This window comes from Rhinatrema bivittatum, chromosome 5 (genome assembly GCF_901001135.1).
Source record: "Rhinatrema bivittatum chromosome 5, aRhiBiv1.1, whole genome shotgun sequence".
Taxonomy (NCBI): Eukaryota; Metazoa; Chordata; class Amphibia; order Gymnophiona; family Rhinatrematidae; genus Rhinatrema; species Rhinatrema bivittatum.
This window is the reverse complement of record NC_042619.1, coordinates 280,834,805-280,858,223: the sequence shown is the minus strand read 5'-3', so window position 1 is coordinate 280,858,223 and position 23,419 is coordinate 280,834,805. Positions and strand designations below refer to the sequence as shown.

The window sequence follows — 23,419 nt, the reverse complement described above, 5'->3', positions numbered from 1 at the left end:
CCTTGGGGCAGCCCCTATGTCATCATACCAGAGACTCTGTTACTGCACTGTCCTGCCCCTCGGGACAGCCTCTGCAACTCGCCTATAGTAGACCCTGTCCTTGTGCTCTCCGCTTCTCGGGGTCTGCCTCACAGCACCACTCTGGCCTACCCTGCAATCACATGATAGTGACATAGGACTTTCTCTCTACTATTGCATTCCCCGCTGCAGCTGACCTTGCCTCCCGACGGGGTGGACCTGTGGGGCTTCACCCTTCAGACTGTAACAACCATTGCCTCAGACCAAGGATCCATGAACCCCATGAATCCTAACAGATTGCCAAGTCCATGGACCCGGCAGAGGTCTCAGCTATCCAGGCCATCCCTGGCCTGGCACAAAGAATCATTGAGTAACAAAAGTTCCTGGAAACACTAGCATCAACCATTGATAATTTGAGCACTTGTTTAGACACCACAGTGATTACTACCACAATGTCTCCCAAACTCAACTCTTTTTATTTATTTTTATATACCGATATTCGATCTGAGATATCACATCGGTTTACATTCAGGCACTGTAGGTATTTCCCTATCCCCAGAAGGCTTACAATCTAAGTTTGTACCTGAGGCAATGGAGAGTGAAGTGACTTGCCCAAGGTCACAAGGAGCAACAGTGGGACTCAACCCCTGGTCTCCTTGTTCGTAGCCCACTGCTCTAACCACTAGGCTATTCCTCCTCCCTCTTCCACCTCTCTGCCGGTTCCTCAGCCCACCGTGCCCTTACCAGCACCTCCACGTTTTTCTGGGAATCCTCTTATGTGCAGGGGGTTCCTGAATCAGTGTAATATGCAGCTTACTTCCCAGATGTTATTACCAAGACTACCTACATCCTTTGCCTCCTGGATGGTAAGGCCTTGGCCTGGGAATCGCCCCTCTGGGAACGAGCAGATCCGGTTCTTCGTGACCTACCTGGGTGTCTTGCCCTATTCTGCTCTGTCTTCGATGATCCTGGCAAAAAATCCACTTCCGGATCCTCTCTTCTCCACCTTCAACAGGGCACCCGGCCATTAATTGACTACGTCATAGAATTCAGGACTTTGTCGTCAGAACTTCATTGGGACCCAGATTGCTTACGGTCCATGTTTCTTGAGGTACTGAATTCCCAGATCAAAGATGAGTTGACGGCTCGGGAACTGCCTGCATCCCTGGACTCCTTGATAGACCTTGCCGGTCGCATTGAGCGCTGGCTGCAGGAGCGCTTGCAGGAGTCTAGAGCGTCCAAAAAATCTACGATAAACTCGTCCCGAACTCAACCCTCGACCCGAACTCACTCGTCTTGACCCAGATCGACCCTGGCTCCGAACAAATCTGAAGATGAGCTCATGCAAATGGGCCGGAGCAGACTCTCTCCCAAGGAACGATGCCACCACCAGCAATCTGGTCTCTGCTTGTACTGCGGCCAACCCAGACATGCCATAGCCACATGCCCTGTCTGTCTTGGAAACTCCCAGGCCTAGGTTCAGGAGAAGGACTGCTCCTAGGCCTGACTTCGCCTTCTCCTCCATTGACAATACTCATCTCCATTAAGCTGGACAACCAGGAGTTCCATACCCTGGCCTTAGTGGACTCTGGGGTTGGTGGGAACTTTATTCTTAAACAATTGACTGAGCACCTTTGGATTCCCACCATCCGCTCCCCAGTGCCTTTACATCTCTTTTCAATCCACGGAAAACCACTACCTGGCGAGGTCACTCACACCCCTGATCCTATCCCTCTCTGCATGGGATATATGCACGTGGAGTACATTTCATTCCACATCCTGGACAAAGCCATACATCCGGTAGTTCTCGAACTGCCATGGTTTCAACAGCATACTCCACAGTTTGACTGGGTTTTGCCTTTGCAATGCCCCTGTGGTCTTCCAGAATTTGATGAACAAGGTCTTCAGGGATATGCTATACCTCAACGACATCTTGGTGTTCTCCAAGTACCTTCAGTGCCACTGCCATGATGTCTCTCGCGTCCTCCAGCGTCTACAGGACAATCAACTCTATGCCAAACTTGAAAAGTGTTCTTTCGAGCAGGAGACTGTCCCTTTCCTTGGCTACGTGGTTTCCAGTCAAAGGTTCAGAATAGACCCCCAGAAGTTGAAAAGTATTCGCGATTGGCCTCAGCCTACGGGCCTCAAGGCCTTACAGAGATTCCTTGGCTTTGCCAATTACTATCGATCTTTTATTCACCATTATTCTACACTGACCGCACCACTTATGGCCATGACTTGCAAGGGGGCCAATCCTTCCCAGTGGTCATCCGAAGCCATGACCGCCTTCCAGGATCTCAAGGCAGCCTTTCTCCGAGAGCCGTTCTCTGCCATCCAGATCCCAGATGGCCATTCATCGTCGAGGTCGACGCCTCCGACGTGGGAGTAGGCTCGGTTCTAAGTCAATACTCAACCATTCATACTTTATATCTGTGCTCCTTTTTCTCCCGAAGCTTCTCCCCAGCAGAATGGAACTATGCGATCGGGTATAAGGAGTTGTTAGCTATTATGCTAGTCTTTGAGGAATGGTGTCCCTGGATCTAGGGAGCCTAACACCAGATAGTGTATACTGACCTAAAAAATCTCAAGTATTTATACTATGCTCAGCATCTGAACCATCGCCAGGCCCATTGGTCCCTCTTCTTTGCCCAATTCAATTTCTTGCTGCGCTACCAACCAGCCAACAAAACTTGCCGTGCCGATGCTCTCTCCAGATCCTTTGTTTCAGATCCTTTGGGAGGCCAGCGGGGAGGCCAGCAGGCTGCCTGCGGCCGACGGTCATAACAGTATGAATACTAGCTCTGGAATGTCTTCCAAAGACAAAACCAGATGACTCCAGAGATATCAGATTAGGTATAATATGCTTCAACCTATTAGCTATTAAAATAGCATATATTTTTATATCTAAGTTTAATAAAGAAGTTGGACGATATGAAGAAGGGTATAAATGATCTTTACCAGGCTTTGGTAAAACAATTATACTAGCTTCCCCCATAGATTTAGGCATTTGATCACCCCTTAACATAGTGGCAAATAATGCAGGCAAAAAATTACTGACATGCATTTGTAAAATTTTATGAAAGATCATATTAAGCCCATCTGGACCTGGACTTTTAATTTGGGGAAGACATTGTATGACATGCAATATTTCAGGTTTGGAAAAGGCAAATTCAATTTTTCTAGTTGCTGATGGTCTAATTTAAGTAAATTTAGAGAGGACATCAATTGTGGTGCCTGCATCTTCAGATTCGGGAAAGGATGTTCCCGACACTCCACGGCACATAACTGATCCTGCCAAGGTCCTTCTTTCTGCCACTTTTCCAGCGGTTTTACTGGTGGTCCACCATGAAGAAAGACACACAGGCCTATGTTGAGTCCTGCCCGTGGGGACTCTTGTAACCACTGCCAGTTCTGAGTGAGCCATAGACCCATATCGCGATGGATTTCATGGTGGACCTCCCTTCCTCCAGTGGCAACAATACCATTTGAGTCACTGCCAACTGTTTTTCAAAGATGGCCCACTTCATGGCTCTACCTGGTCTCCCTTCGGCACCACAGCTGGCAAAATTGTTTATCCGTCATGTGTTCTGGTTCTATGGCCTTCCCAATTTACAGCTCGGTTTTGGAGATCTCTCTGCAAAAAGTTTAACATCTCTTTGGATTTCACTTCGGCTTATCACTCCCAAGCCAATGGACAAACAGAGAGAACCAACAGTACTCTGTAACAATTTCTGCAGGCCTACATCATTCTATGGCAGTATGATTGGGCTGACCTCCTTCCCTGGGCCGAGTTCACCCTAAATTCTCATCAGTCTGCATCCACCAGCTCATCTCCGTTCCAAGTGGTCTATGGACGTCAGCCTCTGCCACCGCTTCCACTCCCACTATCTGTTCCTTCATCAGTGGTCCAGTCGTCCGCCCAGGAATTGCATCAACTGTGGAATACCACGAAGCAACTGCTGCAGCAAGGAGCCCAAAGATCAAAAAAATTCTTTGCACATCATTGTGAAGCTGCCCAGTTTAAACTGGGCAACAAGGTGAGGCTTAGCACCCGGTTTATTTAACTCAAGCTGCCATCGGCTCACTTTGCTCCCAAGTACATTGACCCTTTTTCGGTGCTCCGCCGGTTGGGTCCAGTCACCTACAAACTCCAGTTGCCCTCCTGTCTCAAAGTCCACAATGCCTTCCACATTTCACTCCTGAAACCTTTGGTACTGTCTGACTTCTCTAAAACACCACCGGATCCTCAACCACTGTCATCGGAGGCGAACGTGACATACCAAGTTCAAGACGTCCTTGATGTAAGGAAACGTGGGAAAAAGTGGGAGTACCTCCTGTCTTGGGAGGGTTTTGGGCCAGAAAAGAGCACTTGGGAGCCTGCAACCAATGTCCTTGATAAAGATCTCATCAAGAAGTTCCATGCCACACATCCTTGAAAACCCAAACCACCAGGGGGAGGACCCTAGGAAGGGGGGTACTGTTATGACCATTGGCCACTGGCAGCCGCGGCTGACCCAACTCACGTCATGTGCTGCCCTGCTCTCCTCTCCAGGTGAACTCACAGCTGAAGCTAGCTGCTGCCGCTGCATGCTGTCTGCATTCCAAGAATTCTCATGACGGTTGGTACGCTGCCGACTTCCATGCCTCCTACAGGCCTTCCTAGGCGCACACGTGTGCCATCGAGGCTCTCTTTAAAGACACCATGGTGTTGTGTTTGAGGCATTGTGGACCCTGGGTCGCAATGGAGATGACTCCGCCCACGGGGAGGGGCCCCGTGGGGAACCACTGCGATAGGCTGACACAGTTAGCAGACACAGAATGGATAGTCTTTATTGTACTGCTGTAGCAGATGGTATGCAGGAAGGTAAGGCACTGATCCACGAGGTGCCAATACGCTCAACAGGCTCAGAAGTGTAGTCTCACCCAGATGTTTCACAATAGGCAGGAGCCTGCAGTGCGGGTAATGCTGCAGCTGGTGGGTGTAGTTGGAGCGCCGGTTCTAGAGGTACTCACTGAATGAAGGCATCTTCCTGATGACAGAAAGTGGGACCAAAGGTCCGTGGTCCAGGATATGAAGATGATAGGCCCTCAAGGACCGAGTACCCAGTGGTCCAAAATCCTGGAATAGAAATAGAGAAAGACCCCTGAGGAGCGGTTGTCTTAGGTTAGTGAAGACCCCGAAGGGAGTTGGAAGCGAGAGACCCCCGAGGAGCGGGTGTCTAGAGCTTCTGCTGGAGTGAGGCACTTAGCATAGTAAGCGTCTAAGATGGCAGCTTAGAGCAGGCAGAGTAGCGAAGCGAAGACCTTGCTAACTCAAGTTGGTAGCGGAAGCGGAGGCTAGTTATACCAGGAGGTACTGACGTCATGCGATGGGGCCGTCCCCGAGGTTCCCGCCATGACATGTAGTTGAGCGTCAGAGATGTGCGCGCTCACGACCTAGGAGGCACAGAGTACAGCCATCTTGCCCAGAGAGTAAGAAAGGGAAGAAAAAGAGGTAAAGCAGAGTGGTCGCAGCCGTCTGCGACCGACAGACGCAACAGTACCCCCTTCAAAGGGCCCCTCCAAGACCTCTTCCAGGTGGTCTGGGCTTGCAAGGGTTTGCCAAGTGGAATTGGTGTAGCATGTCCTTGTCTGTAATGTTGGCCAGTGGTTCCCAGGAGTTTTCCTCTGGGCCATAGTTCTGCCAAGATATGAGGTACTCCCATGTCTTGCCTCTTTTACATACATCAAGGATGTTGTCTATGGCATATTCAATGTCATCTTCTGTGTCCAGGCTGGTGGGCTCTAGTTCTTTCCTGGAGAACTCTGAGAGTATCACTGGCTTTAATAGAGATACATGAAATGTGTATCTTCATTGATGGAGGCAGTTTGAGACTGTAGGTTAAATTTCCTAATCGCCGAAGGATGGCAAAAGGTCCCACAAAGGAAGGCGCAAATCTTGCAGACGGAAGCTTGAGTCGAAGGTATTTTGTGCTTAACCAGACCTTGTCGCCTGGCTGGAACTGGGGTGCCTTTTGATGATGGGCATCATAGGTCCTCTTTGCCTTTTGTCCTGCTTTAAAGAGGAGTTCCTTTGTCTGTCTCCAAAGCTGGGATAATTTTGCTGCGGTAGCCTGAGCAGCAGGAGAAGTTACTGTCAATGGAATAGGCAAGAGGTAAAGGTTTTCTCCCGTAGACAAGTTGGAAAGGGGAAGACCCCGTTGAAGAAGCAGGATGTGAACTGATGGCAAATTTTGCCCAAGGCAGTTGTTCAGCCCAGTCATTCTGTCTAGAGTTGACATAGGATCGCAAAAATTGTTTCAGCGTCCTATTCATCCTCTCAGTCTGACCGTTAGACTGAGGTTGATAGGCAGAGGTTAGATCTAAAGTGATGTCAAACTTCTGACATAATGCTCTCCAAAGCTTTGCAGTAAATTGCACTCCTGTGTCGGATAGGATATGTTTGGGCATCCCATGAAGACGGAATATATGTTTAATGAAGATTTTAGCTAGTTCAGTAGCAGAGAGTAATCCTGGTAATGCTACAAAGTGTGCCATTTAAAAGAACCAGTCGACCGTTACCCATATGGTGTTGTTGCCGCTGGATGATGGCAGATCCACTACAAAATCAGTAACGATATGGGTCCAAGGTTCGTCCGGTGATGGTAGAGGTTGTAATAAACCCTAAGGTCACTCGGGTGGTGGCTTTTCCTTGGCACAGACAGCGCAGGAACCCACATACGCTTGCACGTCCTTCTTCATGGTTGGCCACCAATATAAACTTTGCAACATTGCTAAAGTGCAACTCTGTCCAGGATGACCTGCCAGGTGAAAATCTTGTGTCCATTTCAACAGTCTTTTTCTTAAATTTCTGGCCACCACCGTCCTCCCAGCAGGTACTGTGTGGGTGTCTGTGAGAATCACTCTAGCGGGATCGTTGATATGACAGGGTTCATCTGGCACATCCTGAGGTGAGAAGGAGCATGATAAGGCATCAGCCTGGGTGTTCTTTTCTCCAGGACGGTATTTTAGAAGAAAATCGAACCTGTTGAAAAACAGGGACCATCTTGCCTGTCGGTGGTTGAATCGTTGAGCATGATCGGTGTATATTACTATTTGGTGTTGAGTGCCTTCTAGCCAGGGACGCCACTCTTCAAAAGTCAGTTTGATCGCGAGGAGCCAGTTTCTCTCGGCAGGTGAGAGTCGCCTAGAAAAGAAGGAGCAAGGATGGAATACACTGGATTCGTTATACTGACGTAGAACCGCCCCCACACCAACATCGGTTGCGTCGACCTCCATGATGAAAGGATGGGTCAGGGTAGCGGAGACATGGCCTCTTTTGAAAAGCCTCTTTGAGCGTCATGTAGGCTGAGATGGCTTCAGGAGACCAACAGCCAGGGTTGGCTCCCTTCTTGGTCATAGCAATTAGAGGGACTGTCAATGATGAGTAGTTTTTAATGAAGGATCGGTAGTAATTGGTAAATCCTAAGAAGCGGCGTAATGCCTTCAGGCCTGTGGGTTGAGGCCAGTCCCGGATACTCTCAAGTTTCTTATCGTCCATTTGAAAACTGTTCTTTGAAACGATATATCCCAGGAAGGGTACAGCTTCTTTATGAAATTCACACTTCTCCAGCTTAGCGTAAAGGTGGTACTCACGCAGGCATCTTAGGACTTTCTTAACATCCTCCTGATGACTTTGAAGATCCTGAGAAAAGATCAGTATATCATCAAGATATATTACTACGCATTGATACAGTAAGTCCCGTAAGATGTCGTTCATCATATTTTGAAAGACTGCAGGTGCGTTACTTAAACTGAAGGGAATGACGAGGTATTCAAAGTGTCCATCACGGGTGTTAAAAGCAGTCTTCCATTTGTCTCCTTCTCGAATACGCACCAGGTTGTATGCTCCTTTTAGGTCCAATTTGGAAAATATTTTGGCCCCCTGGAGTCTATCAAACAGTTCCGATATTAAGAGCAGGGGGTACCTTTCCTTGATGGTAATTTCATTCAAACCCCTGTGGTCGATGCAGGGGCGAAAGGTGCCATCCTTTTTCCCTACAAAAAAGAAACCTGCGCTAGCAGGGGATTTGGAAGGTCTGATAAAGCCCTTTTGTAGATTTTCCTGTATGTAAGTAGACATAGCTTTAGGAGCTTTAGGAGGTTCTGAGTTTGGCTTCAGATTTATGGCACAATTGAACTCTCTGTGTGGAGGAAGCACATCAGCTGCTTGCTTAGAGAAAACATCCTGAAAGGAGATGTATTGTGGAGGTAAGCCAGGTAATGATGGAGTGGTAGGCATGCAGATGAGTGGTGAAACTTCAGCAAGACACCGACCATGACCCCACCGGGACAGTTCCAAGGTGCACCAATTAAATTGTGGCATCTGGTCTTGAAACCACGGTAGACCCAACACCACCGGATGCATGGCTTTTTCCAACACTAGAAAGGAAATTGATTCTGAGTGTAGGGCTCCAGTGCACAGGCCAATGGCCTGGGTGATCAATGAATCTTCTCCAGGAAGTGGTTCTCCATGGATGGATGACAATAATAGAGGCTTCTCTATTGTTGAGGTAGGAATCCTCAAATGTGACCAAGCGCTTCAGAATAAAATTATCTCCAGCACCTGAGTCGATGAGAGCTAGAGTCTGGAACTCGAGACCTCCGCAAAGCAGAGATATAGGTAAAGATAATGGAGGAGTAGGAGAGGTAAGATCCAAGAGAAGTCCTCCTGCAGATCCTGGGCCTGTCAGCTTCCCGACAAATGGGACAGGTTTGGACAGCATGACCCGATTGGCCACAGTACATGCACAGGCCCATGCGCTTGCAGTGACGTCTTTCCTTAGAGGTCAAGTGGCTTCGGCCTAGTTGCATAGGCTCTTCCTCCTCTAGAGCTGCAGACGGTAAGCTGGAAATAGTAGGCTCAGGTTTTGGACGGTTAGCCCCCACTGTAGACATTCATGGACTCTTAGCCTCTTGAGTACGATCGCGGATGTGGCGATCAATTCTACCTGCTAGTTCCATCAGGGCCTCAAGGGATTCTGGCAAATCACGAGCCACAAGTTCGTCCTTTATGCGATAGTTGAGACCCTCCATGAATATGGCACGTAAGCATCCAGTGTCCAAGTGCAGTTCGGATGCGAGAGTCTTAAATTCAATGGCAAAGTCTGTAAGTGGCTTGTTGCTGAAGGTAAAGCAAGGCAGATCCAGCGATGGTCTGGCGAGCTGGGTCATCAAACACAGACTTAAATAGTTGTAGAAATCCTGATAGATCATTCAGGATAGGGTCCTTACGTTTCCATAGTGGTGAAGCCCAGGCCAGGGCTTGTCCTTCAAGGAACGACAGGATGTAGGTGGTCTTTGAAGCCTCAGTAGGAAAGAGAGTAGGCTGCAAAGCAAAATGCATGCTGCATTGATTGATGAATCCTCTGCACATCTTGGCTTCACCCGTGAAGCGGGTCGGTGTAGATAAAGGCACAGTGGTCTTAAGGGTTACCACTAGTGTCAGCAACTCCTTTATAGGAGGAGCTGAGGAGTTCAGTTGACGTGTAACTGATTGAAGGCAGAAGCAAAGTTCTCCAAAGACTTTTGTTGTTCTGTAATCTGCTAGGCTAGGCCAGGAATGGCCTGCAGGGCTGCAAGTTGAGCCGAGTCCATGGAGTTAGCAATCTGTTGTGTTTGAGGCATTGTTGACCCTTGGTCACAATGGAGATGACTCCGTCCATGGGGAGGGGCCCCGTGGAGAACCACTGCGATAGGCTGACACAGTTAGCAGACACAGAATGCATAGTCTTTTTTGTACTGCTGTAGTAGATGGTATGCAGAAAGGTAAGGCACTAATCCACAAGGTGCCAATACGCTCAACAGGCTCAGAAGTGTAGTCTCACCGAGATGTTTCACAATAGGCAGGAGCCCACAGTGTGGGTAATGCTGCAGTTGGTGTGTGGAGTTGGAGCGCTGGTTCGTAGAGATACTCACTGAATGAAGGCGTCTTCCTGATGATAGAAAGTGGGACCGAAGGTCCGTGATGCAGGATATGAAGGCCCTCGAGGAGAGAGTATCCAATGGTTCAATATCCTAGAATAGAAATAGAGAAAGACCCCAGAGGAGCAGTTGTCTTAGGTTAGTGAGGACCCCGAAGGGAGTTGGAAGCGAGAGACCCCCGAGGAGCGGGTGTCTAGAGCTTCTGCTGGAGCGAGGCCCTTAGCGTAGTAAGCGTCTAAGCTGGCAGCTTAGAGCAGGCAGAGAAGCGAAGCGAAGGCTTTGCTAACTCAAGTTGGTAGCAGAAGCGGAGGCTAGTTATATCCGGAGGTACTGACGTCAGGCGGTGGGGCCGCCCCTGCGGTTCCCGCCATGACGTGTATTTGAGCGTCAGAGATGTGCGCTCTCGCACCCTAGGCCACGGGAGTTAGCATGGTGGATGGGGACGCCCAGGCTGGGCTGAGAACGCCGATGCCCTCGCCACTGGAGACAGCCATCTTGCCCAGAGAGAAAGGGGAGAAAAAGAGGTAAGGCAGAGCGGTCGCAGCTGTCTGCGACCGACGGACACAACACATGGTGGGAACCTCAGGAGCATCCTTGATTGATGACATCACAAGCTGGGATTTATAAGCACCTCCCTTGGCCTACACTAATCGACTTGGCAATGAGTTCCATCGCTACATTGCTTGTTCCTGTCTCTTCGGACGCTGGTGCCTATCTTGGATCTCTACCTGCAGTTCTGAACTCTGGTTCGGGTACCCGCTCCACGGGGGCCTATGTGCGCTTCCTTGGGCAACTTGTCTCCTGACTTCCCCACACCTCAGGGTGGTCCTTGCACTTTCCAGAAGTCCTGCCTGCTGGCCTCCCTGCTCGGGGGTTGCCCTGAGAACTTCCTTGCCACTGGACACTTGGACTCTGCTCTCTCTCTCTCCACGGGGCAGCGCCTTCGTAGCTACACCAGCCACCTGCTCGCACATCCCTGCTCCTTGGGGCAGTGCCTGCATCTCTACACATGCAACCTACTCAAGCTTCCCCGATCCTCGGAGCTGTGTCTACATCTTTGCACCAGCGACTCGCTCCTCATTACCCTGCTCCTCGGGGCAGTGCCTACGTCTCTACATCAGTGACTTGCTCCACATTTCCCCGCTCCTTGTAGCAGTGACTCCATCTATATATGAGTGACTTGCTCCTACTTCCCCGCTCTGCGGAGCAGCCTATGTCACTACTGCCAAGATTGACTCAGCGCTCCCCCGCTCCTCGGGGCAGCCCCTATGTCATCATACCAGAGACTCTGTTACTGTGCTGTCCCGCCCCTCAGGACAGCCTCTGCAACTCGCCTACAGTAGACCATGTCCTTGTGCTCTTCGCTCCTTGGGATATGCCTCATGGCACTGCTCTGGCCTACCCTGCGATTACATGGTAGTGACGCAGGATGTTCTCTCTATTACTGCATTCCCTGCTGCAGCTGACCTCGCCTCCTGACAGGGTGGACCTGTGAGGCTTCACCCTTCAGGCTGTAACAACCATCTCCTCGGACCAAGGGTCCACGAAACTCATGAATCCTAACACATACACTGTTGTAATGGAATCTAGTTGCTATTTCAAACCTGTAGACCCCCTTGTCATAAGTTTTGATGCTGAAAAATTGTTCGATAGGGTGTCCTTTACCTTTCTACATTATGTCTTGTCTCAATATGGTTTTGCAGGGTATATTTTTAAGACAATTACTTTATTATATTCCAATCTAACCGCCTCTATTAATGTTAATGGGATAAACTCCCTCCCATTTGGGCTATCCCGAGGTACAAGACAGGGCTGCCCATTGTCTCCCTTCTTGTTTATATTGACTTTAGAGACCCTTTTTCAGAAACTGAAAGGAAATTAGAGTTCAAGGCATGAGGGTTAGCTCTGAAGTGTCAAAGATGTTATTGTTCACCGATGACATGCTCATAACTTTGTCTAACACAAGACAGTCACTCCCATTAGTCCTACATATTATTAAAATATCTGGCAGTTTCTCCGGGCTGAAATTAAATTTGAGGAAATCGGAGGGCTTGTATATTTGTGGTCAACTTCAATCTCAATGATCATCTTTCCCACTTACATTGGCTATTACTTCCCTTTGCTTTCTGGATATTATGATGCACCCTGATCCTGCATTTTGGTATAAACACAATATTCAACCGCTTATTGGAGAATTCAGAAGGATCTAGATTCTTAGCTGCACTTTCCAATTTGTCTAATGGGTCCGGTGGCTTTAGGAAAAATGATTTTGATTCCTAAACTTCTATATTTACTACAAATGACTCCCATACTTCTTTGCCAGGGATGGGGGTAGGTTTTAGAGTATGATTCTAGAATTGATGTGCTGAGTACTCTTTTGTGGTGTGACAAGATCTTTTCTTTAGTAACTACTGTTGTTGTATCTCTAACAATAATGATTCATGTTTATTTTATTTGATGCTTTCTGGATGAAAAAGTACCAATATCTATGCTTATGTAACATGTCCTGTTTCAGTTAATGAAAAACAAAGAAACTTTCCAAAAAAAAAAGTTTTACAAAATAACATTCCTCAATATTTGAGAGATTTACTTTGGTACTTATTTCTTATCATTTCTTGCATTTCAAAGCCAAGCAGCTATTGGTGGTGCTTTCCTAAGTGAAGTTCACTTGCAGCAAACTAACAGGCATGCATTCTCAGTAGTAGCTCCTAAAATGCGGAATGCATTGCCCGTCAGGGTTCATAAGTTGTCTGAACTAAAACCTTTTTGAAAAAAATCTAAATATACATCTTTTTTGCAGGCATTTGGATGAAGTACTCCAACTACTTATCACTTCTATTGTTACACTGTAAAACGCTTGTTTGCTGAGTTTTGTTTAATGTGAACTGATGAGATGTTCCCAACGTTCATCGGTATATAAAAACTCCTAAATAAATAAATAAATAAAGTGCTACTCAAGGTACGCAACACTGTGCAACTGTTGCGCCTGGAGGTGGACCCTTGTCCTGGAGCATCGTGGAGCGGCTCCCTGGTCGGACCCAGGAAACACCTACCACCAGGAGGTGAAGCACAGGAGGAGACAGAGGTTAGCTGGAGCTTTACCACTGGAAGCCCATGGTCTCCCCGGGTGGAGCCTTTGAGGACCTAGGCCACTTGGACTTAGGTGGGCCTCGCAGGATCTCCCAGAAAGGAGGTATAAAGGTGTGCCCACCAGGAGCAAAGGTGCGCGGTCAATGTCAAGACTGGAAGCCTGGGGAATCATGGAAGGCCAGAAGAGTGTCTGCGATGACAAGGCTAGGAGCGGGGCCAGGCTCAAGGAGGCATGGTCAGTAAATAGCAGGGGTCAAGTTCCAAAGGTCAGTCGAGAGTAGTCGGCCAAAGCAGGGGTCATTTTCCAAAGGTCAGTCTGAGAGTAGTCAGCCAAAGTAGGGGTCAGGTTCCAGAGATCAGATGTGGTCAAGGAGGCAGGCAAAGGTCAGAATCCGGGCAGCGATCAGCATGGTCAAGAGCAGGCAGAGGTCAGTACCAGAGAGTCAGTCCAAGAGGTACTACCTGGGGGAACACAGGAACAGATGGAAGCTGGAACAGAAGGATGCTGGAACAAGTGAAGACACTGAGGCAAACTAGTACACACACGGTGTCGACCTGATTGGCAAGGAAGTGCAGGCAGGGACTTCCTTTAGTATCGTGATCAATCAGGGCGCGCTGTGGAGCTTGGACCAGGTGGTCTGCGCACATACCTAGGGGCGGGGCCGATGCCACAGAGGACACCGAGCCCCGCCGTGAGGCCTGGTGCGCTGAGGAAGGCCCGGCGACCGCCGCCGCAGGACATCGAGGCCTCGAGGAACTTGCGGCTGCTGCGGAAGAGGCCGACCCGGGACCTGCAGAGGAGTTGGGAAGGTGAGCAGGCCCGTGTGCGGGCCGAGAGCGGCCGGGGCGCCTAACAGCAACAACATTTAAGAGACAGTCCTTTCTCATCAAAGCTTACAATATAAGCAAAATAAACATATATGGAAAAACGAGACTTTAGGAATTTAATTTATTTTAAAAATGGTTAAAAATCAATAAAGCTGTAAGTGGGACATTGGTTAAGATTTTAAAACAGCCTCAATAAGGTGGATTTTTAAACTGAATTTGAACAGATGGAGCATGGCACACCAACTAAGGAAGTCTATTCAAGCATATGATGCAGCAAGATGGAAAGCACAGAGTCGTGAGTTGGCAGTAGAGAAGGGCAAGAGAAGGGATGGAGGAAGAGATAAGAAAGGAGGAAAGGAGAAACTAAGTCTCTGACAGTGAGGGCTCTTATAAATGACTAGGGGGAGCTTGACCTGTATGCGGAAACAGATAGAAAGCCAATATAGAGACTTCAGAAGAAGTATTACATAGGTGTAGTGACTTTGGCAAAATAGAAATTTCACAGCTGAATTTTGGATAGATTGAATTGGTTCAATAGGGACTTGTACAGACCAGCTTGCAGTAGTCTAAGCTGGAGGTAATAAGAGAGTGGATAAGGGTTCTGGTAATATTCAGAAATAATGGGATGGATTTTGGTGATGTCATAGAGAAAAAAAACAACACAATCTTCTTAAAGGGCCAGTATCAGCATGGAAACCCACCCTCCCCCAAGTGTGTAAATAACCTCCAGGGTCTGTGCAGGCCTTCTGCTGCCCATCAAGTTAGCCCCACAGAAAAAAAAATAAGAAAAATACTCTTCATGCTGTGTGGCAATGCCCTGTCCCTTTCCTAAAAAAAAATAAAAATCGCCTTTCATACAAAATCAAAGGAAGGGGGATCTGCGGGATGGGGGGACTTGTGATAAAGTATGGGGAGGTCTGAGCAAGACTTGCAGGTAAAGGGTAGGAAGCCCTCAGAGATGTTCTGCAGAGCAGACACAAGAACCTAGGAAAAGAATTCTGGGGGTAAGCCAAGGCTGAGATGTGGCACACCTTACAGGATGGTCAAGAGGAGGGGCAAGAGTTTCTAAGGAAGAGGAATGTATAGAGTTGTAAAAAGAAATTTATTTATTTATTTAAAAGCTTTTATATACCGTCGTTTAGTAATGCACCAGCACAACGGTTTACATAGAGGCACATATATTTGGTTTGTTATAAAAATAAATTTACAAAAGTGCCATTACAATGTCGGTACATGCTCATATAAACTAATATATAATAAATGTGGCATGGATCTAGTCCATGTATATGATTAATATGGTAATCATACAAGGGTTATGCTTAAGCTGGAGTTCTAACTTAATTATTGAGAATAAAATAGAATAAAAGTTTATGGGACCACTTATCTAGGTAACCTTGTTCTGAGTTTTTTCATTCTCTGTTCTCATTGTGAAATGCTTTTCTGAATAGCCAGGTTTTTAAACTTTTTTTGAAAAATTTTGGATCAATCTGTAATCTTGTCTCTAGTGGCAATGTGTTCCATAAAGTTGGACCGGCCAAGTATAGTGCTCTCTCTCTTACTTGTGTTAGTTTCACTGTTTTTACCGATGGGATTGTTAGTAGCCTTTATTGGCTGATCTCATCAAATGACTCAGACAATGTAGTGGACGAGAGATGTGTTGTGTTTCCGGCCACTGTGCAGCCTGCCCTTCACCAGATGACTCTGGTGAGCCCGGCTCTGAATTTTACTTTCCTACAAATCACTGGTTTCTTGCCTCAGCCAGTCCTACAGCCTCCACACCACCAGCGTACCTCCATGAGTTCACTCCCCTGTTTGACCAAGCCCCTTTTGCCTATCTGCACACCCAGACCCGTCCTAATTAACCCTGTCTAACCTCTGATTCAGTGCTTTAGCATCAAGTTCTACTCAGCTCCTTGCTCTAGCTACCCTTGCCTTGTGGCCTTCTCTGGCCTTGCTTTGTGGTCTCTGGGCCCTCTGACCCTAGTCTGCTTTGTGGACTTCTGGCCTTCTGCCTTTATCCCTGTCCCATGGCCTTCTGATCTTCTGCTCTGTTCAGGCCTAGCCCTAATGCTTCCATAGCCTCTTCCTGATTCTAGGCCTCTCTCTGCTCTTCTGACCTCTGGCCTAGCCTGAGGCCTCTCTCCTGATTCTAGGTCTCTCACTGTCTTCCTGACCTTTGGCCTAACCCCGAGGTCTCCTTATGTCTCTTCTTGTTACTAGGCCTCTGTCTGTCTTGCCCCTCAGGGCTTTCTTGTCTAGGCTGCCTTCAGGTTTTATATTTTATATGTTGTCCATATTCTGTCTTGTTCTGTTTGTTCCTGTGTTCCAGTCTGTCCCTGAGTCCACACTTAGCTCCACTCAGCTCCAGTCTGTTCCTGTGTCCCAGTTCATTCTTACCTCCATGAAATTCCAGTATTCCAGTTCACTGTTATCTCCATTCAGTTCCAGTTTGTTCCAATTGTCCCAGTTTACTCTTACCTCCACTCAGCTCGTCTTTTCATGTGTTCCAGTCCACTCTTACCTCCATGCAGCTCCAGTCCACTCCATCCTGAGCTCCAGTCCAGCTTGCACTCCATTCCTAAACTTCAGCCCTGCCTGCACATCATTCTTTGTCCAGCCTCACTAGATTGCCTAATCTAACACTAGTCAGTCCTGCCATCCTGTGCTAGCCTGGAGGTGGTGCCCACCACCTTCCCCAGCTCTGAACCCACAACAAGATGAACCCAAGAAACAACAAGGAAGATGATCTATCAATGTTGTGAGTGTAACAAAAAAAAAAGGGATAGATCCGAAAGTCCTTAAAATACTTTATTGCAATGAAGACAAGTTTCCCAACAATTGCCCAGTGGATTTATCAGGGAGTTGATAAATGACAGCTACCCAGAGAGGTAGTGGGTTGAATAGGCAGATAGATTGGCTTTAAAGGAAGAAAAAGAGTTGAGCTGAGGTGTAAGAATGGGTTGAAATCTGCAGGATGAAGAAAGCAGCATCACCAGCACTGTGGTCTATTGTGCAAAATGTATAGGAGAAAAGATGACCCCATGACAGACATCAGCAACTGAAGCCGAGTCCTCAGGGGAAAGCCAAGCCTCAGTCAAGGTAAGATGATGAAGAGTATGAGAGATAAAGAGGTCATGAATATAAGCAAGATTGTTGGAAATAGAGTGAGCATTCCACAGACAGCTTGAGAAAAAAAAAAAAGAAGAGGGAGAGAGAAGGGGACTAGGGATACAATTGGGATAACTGTATAATAGTTATTTATTTTAAATTGATTTGGTAAACCAGGATTGGAATTGACATCCCCATCTGAGAGCAAGAAGTGGAGGAGCAGGAGAATACAGAGAAGAGAGATGATATGATGAGAATGAGATGCTATCAAGGAAAATGTAGATGGCTGGATGAGAGAAAGAAAACTTTAAAGCTCAAGACCAGTGGACAGAAGACAATGGCAGATGTGATAAAAATTTAGAGAATGGGTACAGTAGAGAAATTTTGTAGTGGTTTGCAGCAGAGAATATGATTAGGAAGGATTAGCATACAGAAGAGTAGATGTTGTGGAGCTATAGAAAATGAAGGAAAAATCTACTGACCTGAGGTATTGTTGTGGCATGCAACTCCTGCCAACTTGGTGGACACCCAAGTGGTTGGGAAGTCCTCTGAGAGCAGTATGCAGATTGGCTGCAATCTTCCCAGTACCTAGCTGAACATTTTCTTGACCTGCAGTATGCATTGCTGATATTTGCATCAAATTTATTTCTTCCCATTGCTTATCCTCTGTCATTCCTTGACTTTGTGTTCCTCCTTGTTTTTTCACGTTTGCTAGTGTTGTAGCATTGCCACTCAGAACTCAAACTGCTTTTCCCTTTATTAAAGGTTGAAATTGGAGTACAGCCAGTCTTATTGCTCTTGTTTCTAAGTAATTGATATTCCGCACTCTTTCTCTTTGCCCAACAGTCCTGCATGTATTGCTCTTGACAATGGGCCTTCAACCCCTTTGATTGTTACTATTAAAATCCACTCCAGATATTCCAATGTCACATCCTCTGCAAATGTAAAGTGTTTGTCCAATACCTCAAACTTTCCTTCATGGAGTCTTTGAGGGGGGCAAACAAATCTCATATCACTGAGATTGGGGATTCCATCTTGATAATAGGGTTGATTGTAATGGTCTCATATGAGCTCTAGCCCAAGGGATGAATTCTAAAGTAGATTCCATAAAACCGAGAAGTGCAGATAATCCCATGCTTTGGGGGCTTGTTGCTTCATAAGCTTCTATAATTGTGATTACAAATTGAGGATCCTCTTTGAAATCATGGAAACCCAACCTATTTGAGTATTGAATTTACCCCAGGTGCTCTAGTTCTTGAGAGGGAGCTAAAGAGCTTTTCTTGAAGCTGATATCCAACCTAGAACCTGCATGACTGATACTACATGATTCATTACATTTATGCCTTCCACATGTCTTGCTCTTGATCAGCCATCTGTCCAATATAAGGATGCACCATTATTCCCTCTCGCCTTAGAAAGGCTACCACAACTACCATTACCTTGGTAAAAGTTCTAGGTGCCGTTGTAAACCCAATAGTAAGCCATGATCTGGTAATGCTTTCACAAAATACAAAAATGGAGATATTTTTGGCTATTTTCCAGCATAGGGATATGAAAATATGCTTTCTTTAAACCTAGGGATGTCAGGTATTTGTTGCAATCGTGATGGGAGGGAGCACTAAGGGGCGCTCCCCATTGCGGGATGAGATCTGTGTGCCCTTGCGGTGAGGTGATCCATGTCTGGGAATGGAATAGAACCAAGCCCTGCTGACCTGCACGTATTGGTGAGGCCAACAACGCAATGTTGGTCTCTGAATTGTCCTCCGACCATTCCTAGCCCTTTTGAACCCGCCACTGTGTGATGGCAAGCAGCGGCAGGCCAGACAGAGGTCAAGGCGATCGAAGACATCTGACACAGAATGAAGACTCAGGCATTGAGGAAGACGAAGACTCAGGCGTTGAGATAGAGACTAGGAATTGGAACCCAGGTGACGAAGACTCTAGAACCTGTGTCGAAGTGTGCCCTCCACAGCCAGAAAAAGTCAGGTGCAGACCACACCATGGACAGGTAAAGGAGAGTTCATTCGAGGACAGAGGCTAGAGTCGAAGCAGGGACAAGGTCTCCGAAGACCCAGACAGGATCAGAATCCAAAGCAGAACCCCAGGCTCCAAGGCTCGGCATGCAGAACTTGGAGCAGACTCGGAGACAGACCAGAACCGAGGCTGGAGCCAGAGGCTAGAGGAAGGTCCCGGAGGCTTGCACTGCCAATCAGGAGAAGGCATCAGGGAAGAGGTCAGGAACAACAGGAACAAGGCAAGTTAGATGAGGGACGAGATGACTTCTTGGTGCCGTCAGATGGAAAGACCCACCAGCGCCCTAGACACCCCAGCGGGGGTGGTCGCGGACCACTGGAGCACTACGCACCCTACTTAACCCAGCCGGGCTGGTCGCGGAGCTGAGGACATCTGGACAAAGACATCAGGGCATCTAAGGTAACGGACATCTGGAACATGGATGAAGACACCAGGGCTGGAGCCGAACATCAGGATACTGAAGACAACAGGAGTGGATGGACATCACGACGAAGACAAGAGACTAGGAACAATGACGACGAGGGATCCCAAGATGAACAACAAGAATGCCAGCAGGAGTGGAGAGCAGGAGTCGAAGAGGACAAGTTCCAGGGAGGAACTTACTCCTTGCGAAGGCAAGTTGGAAGTGACGGAGGAGCCCTGTTGTAGGGCTAAGGAGATGACGCCCAGGGAGGAGCTCACAGGAGGAGCCAGAGGGACCATTCCCTACTGGCCCTTTAACTCAGGCAGGAAGACACGGGCTTGCCCCTAGGAGGAGCAGGAACAGAAGCAGGGCCTTGGACAGCAGCGTCCTGCCACTGTGAGTGCAGGAGCCAGAACTAGGCCTCTGCGCAGGCCCCGTCATAGGAGGCGGCTCCCCTGCCACACACAGAGGACCAATGGCGGCTACTTGCCGCGGGGAAACATCGGTGACTGCAGCCTCCGGCCGCAGAGATGAAGGGGACATAGGCAAGGCCTCGGCCAGCCGCAGGAATGGTGAAGATGGCGGCCACCAGGCCTCAGAAGAGGGCTGGCTCACGGAGGCATGGCCCGCTGTGCCGAGAAAGGCATGGGTGGTCTCCGGACTGTGAAGAAGCGGCCTCCATGCCGCAGGAAAGAGTGAGACTTTGGGGCGGCTTCCGGGCTGCAGAGGTAAGAGCCTGCTTGCGGCCCTGCCGTGAGCGGGTTCGCAACAGTATTCCCCTTTTCTAAAAGATGAAACAACCGACTAGAGGATCTCCATGTGAAAATTTGGAACCTGCGAACTCCTATTTACTAATTTTAAATCTAGTATGCATCTGAAGATTTCATATTTTTTGGTATCACAAAATAGATTGAATAAGTTCCTTGTCTTTCTTGCCTTGATAGTACCAGACATACAGCCTTTACCAAAATCAACTTGTTTATTGTTGAATATACTGCTGAAATCTTTACTGCTGAGCTTGCAGGAGAAACCACAAAAGCTTTCTTCATTGGTATGGCTAATTTCAGTGCATAACCGTTTGCTATTATGTCTAAAACCCAAGGGCCTGATGTTACATGGATCTACTCCTTGAAGTATCTTTGAAACTTTCACCCTATAGGTGTTATCAAAGACGGGAATCTACAGGGCTTCATTGCACATTATGGGTAGAGACTGCAGGCTCTTCTCTGTTCATGGCTGCCTTGCTCTGCAAAAGGACCACTGCATCCCTTTACCCCTTACAGACTCTGTAACAAAGTGTCTGCCAGGACAATACTTTCTTGACTCTCTAAATTGACTGTATCCTCTAAATGGATGATAGCCAAGCCTGAATTCTATCTTCTGGCAATATCTGTGGCTTAGTTTCACCTAAATTCTTCACAAGCTTCTCTAGTTCTTCACTAAACAAATTCCTACCCTTAAAAGCAACTTACATAAATGTATCTTAGACCATGATTCAGCTGCCCAGTGGTGAAGCCAAAGGAGCCTAACCGCACCTACTGAAAGGGCCAAAGATCTAATTGACAACCTGATTAGGTCATAAAGCCTGTCAGACAAATATGTGGTTGCAGATTCTATCTTTACCAGCTCTTCACTCTGAGGGAGCTGTTGAATCCAGGGTAGAAGAGCCCTTGCAACATAATTATTACAGATAGCCATCTGCACTGCCAACGATTCAGCAGAAAAAGTATGCTTTAGACTAAGCTCCAATCTCTTATCCTATGGAACTTTTAAAGCTACTCCTCCCTCAACCGGAATCATTGTTTTTCTACTCACCTTGGCTGCCATAGCATGTACCTGTGGTAAATAAAACAATATTTCCAATGTTTCCACAGGTAAGGGATTCAAGCTGTTAAACATTCTCTGATATTTACAGCCTGAATCTGGCATTTCCCATTCAGATAACACCATTGCCTCAATTTCTTAATCAGAATGGAATCAGACTGCTGGCGCTAACTTTTACAAAGGAGATAGAGCAGCTTTTAAACTAGAATAAGGAGAAAACTGGATAGTCTTTCAGCAGCACATGGTTCAGAGTGAGATATCTTTGAAGAATACAAATGAAACAGGAAAATTAGGGCATCCCAACAGAAAGGTTCCAATAAAAGCAAAAGTAGTCCATGTGCCTATAATTAAAGACTCATCTGAGCTAAAAGATACCAAATTATCCCTGTCAACTAAAAAGCAGGTTATTAATGCAAACAGAAAACAAACTTTGAAATGTCTGCATGCCAATGCCAATGCCAGAAGTCTAAGAAGTAAGATGGGAGAGTTAGAGTGTATACCAGTAAATGATGAGATAGACTTAATTGGCATCTCAGAGAGTTGGTTGAAGAAGGATAATCATTAGGACAGTAAAATGTATATCCCAATGATATGGAGGATCACCTTGGTGGCAGGATGGTGCTTTATTTCTGGGATGGCATAGAGTCCAACAGGATAAGGATCCTGCAAGAGACTAAATGCACAGTAGAATCTTTATGGGAAGAAATCCCATGTGTGTTGGAGAAGAGTATAGTGATATGAGCATACTAATGTTCACCTGGTCAAAATGATAAGATGGATGATGAAATGCTAAGAGAAATTAGGGAAGTTAACCAATTTGGCAGTGCAGTAATAATGGGAGATTTCAATTTCCCTAAAATTGACAGAGTAAATGTATCATCAGGACATGCTAGAGAGATAAAATTCTTTGATGGAATAAATGATTGCTTCATGGAGAAATTGGTTCAGGAACCAAAGAGAGAAGGAGCTATTTTAGATCTAATTCTTAGTGGAATGCAGGATTTGATGAGAGAGATAATGATGGTGGGGCCACTTGGCAATAGTGTGTTACGGGCGCCAGCCGCAGCACACCCGCGGCTCGGCCCCCTCACTTCTTTCAAAGTGATCCAGCACCTGGTCCCTTGTCTCTGGCGGCTGTGGGCCGCCAGCTCCATCCTCGGCCCGCCCCTGGGGCCTCCGGCTCTGCTACAGTTCCTGATGTTCCGAGTCGGGCCTCTCTGCGTGGCCCGCGGAGAGACGCCGTCCCAACCAGTGCCGTGCCCCTCCCTAGGCATGCGAGCACGCACAGCTAATCTTTTAATAGGGACCAAAGTGGGAACCTAGTCGCAGCCCTGGATGATGACGTTGGCTAAGCTCAAGTATTTAAGCCCGGGCTCCGCTCGCTCAAATGGCCTTTGCAACAGGTCCCCTCGCTAGTCGAGTACTCCGTTGCCTCTCTCCAGCCCCGGACCACTGCATTGCCTGACCACTCCGTTACCTCTCTCCAGCCCCGGACCTCTGCATTGCCCGACTACTCCGTTGCCTCTCTCCAGCCCTGGACTTATGCTTCGTCTGACCATCCTTTGACTCTCTCCTCGTCTAGACCTCAGCCTTGCTTGCCACTGCTTCTAGACTGCCGCCAGCCCTGAACCCAGCTTCTTCAGCCTTTGTCCTGGACGTGGTTCATTCAGGCTTCGACCTGCTCTTGCTTGGGTGCCCTCTGTCAGACTGTGTTCCTATTGGTGCCCGGATCTCCAGGACTCCGCCTCGTCCAGTACAGACTGATACCTACATTAATTGCTGCCTCTGGGTTGACCTCGATCCACCCATCGACGACCACTGACGGAGGCCACCTAAGTCCAGCCAGCACCCAAAGGCTCAACCCGCGGGGAACCAGGGCTGGTATTGGTGAAGCATCAGCTGTCCTCCGTCCGTCAGCCCTCTCTGCCAGCAGACAGTGGGGACCTGTAGGATCCCTCCTACGGGTAGCGTCAACCCCACCTCGGCCCAAGGGTCCACCTCCGGTGCAACAGATTACAAAGGCCATGGACTCGGCGGAGCCGCGTGCCCTCCAGGCTATTCCTGGCTTGGCCCTAAAGATACAAGAACAGCAACAGTTTCTCGAGGCTCTGGCTTCTTCCCTCGAGCATCTGCATACACAGCTAGATGCCA

The 23,419-nt window shown here is 47.7% G+C and overlaps 1 protein-coding gene across 1 annotated transcript in view; it reads right to left on the bottom strand.

The window, feature by feature from the left end:
• LOC115092769 (disintegrin and metalloproteinase domain-containing protein 9-like) overlaps positions 1–23,419 on the bottom strand; it is a 461,831-nt gene that overhangs the window by 112,825 nt on the left and 325,587 nt on the right. The window lies entirely within an intron of this gene.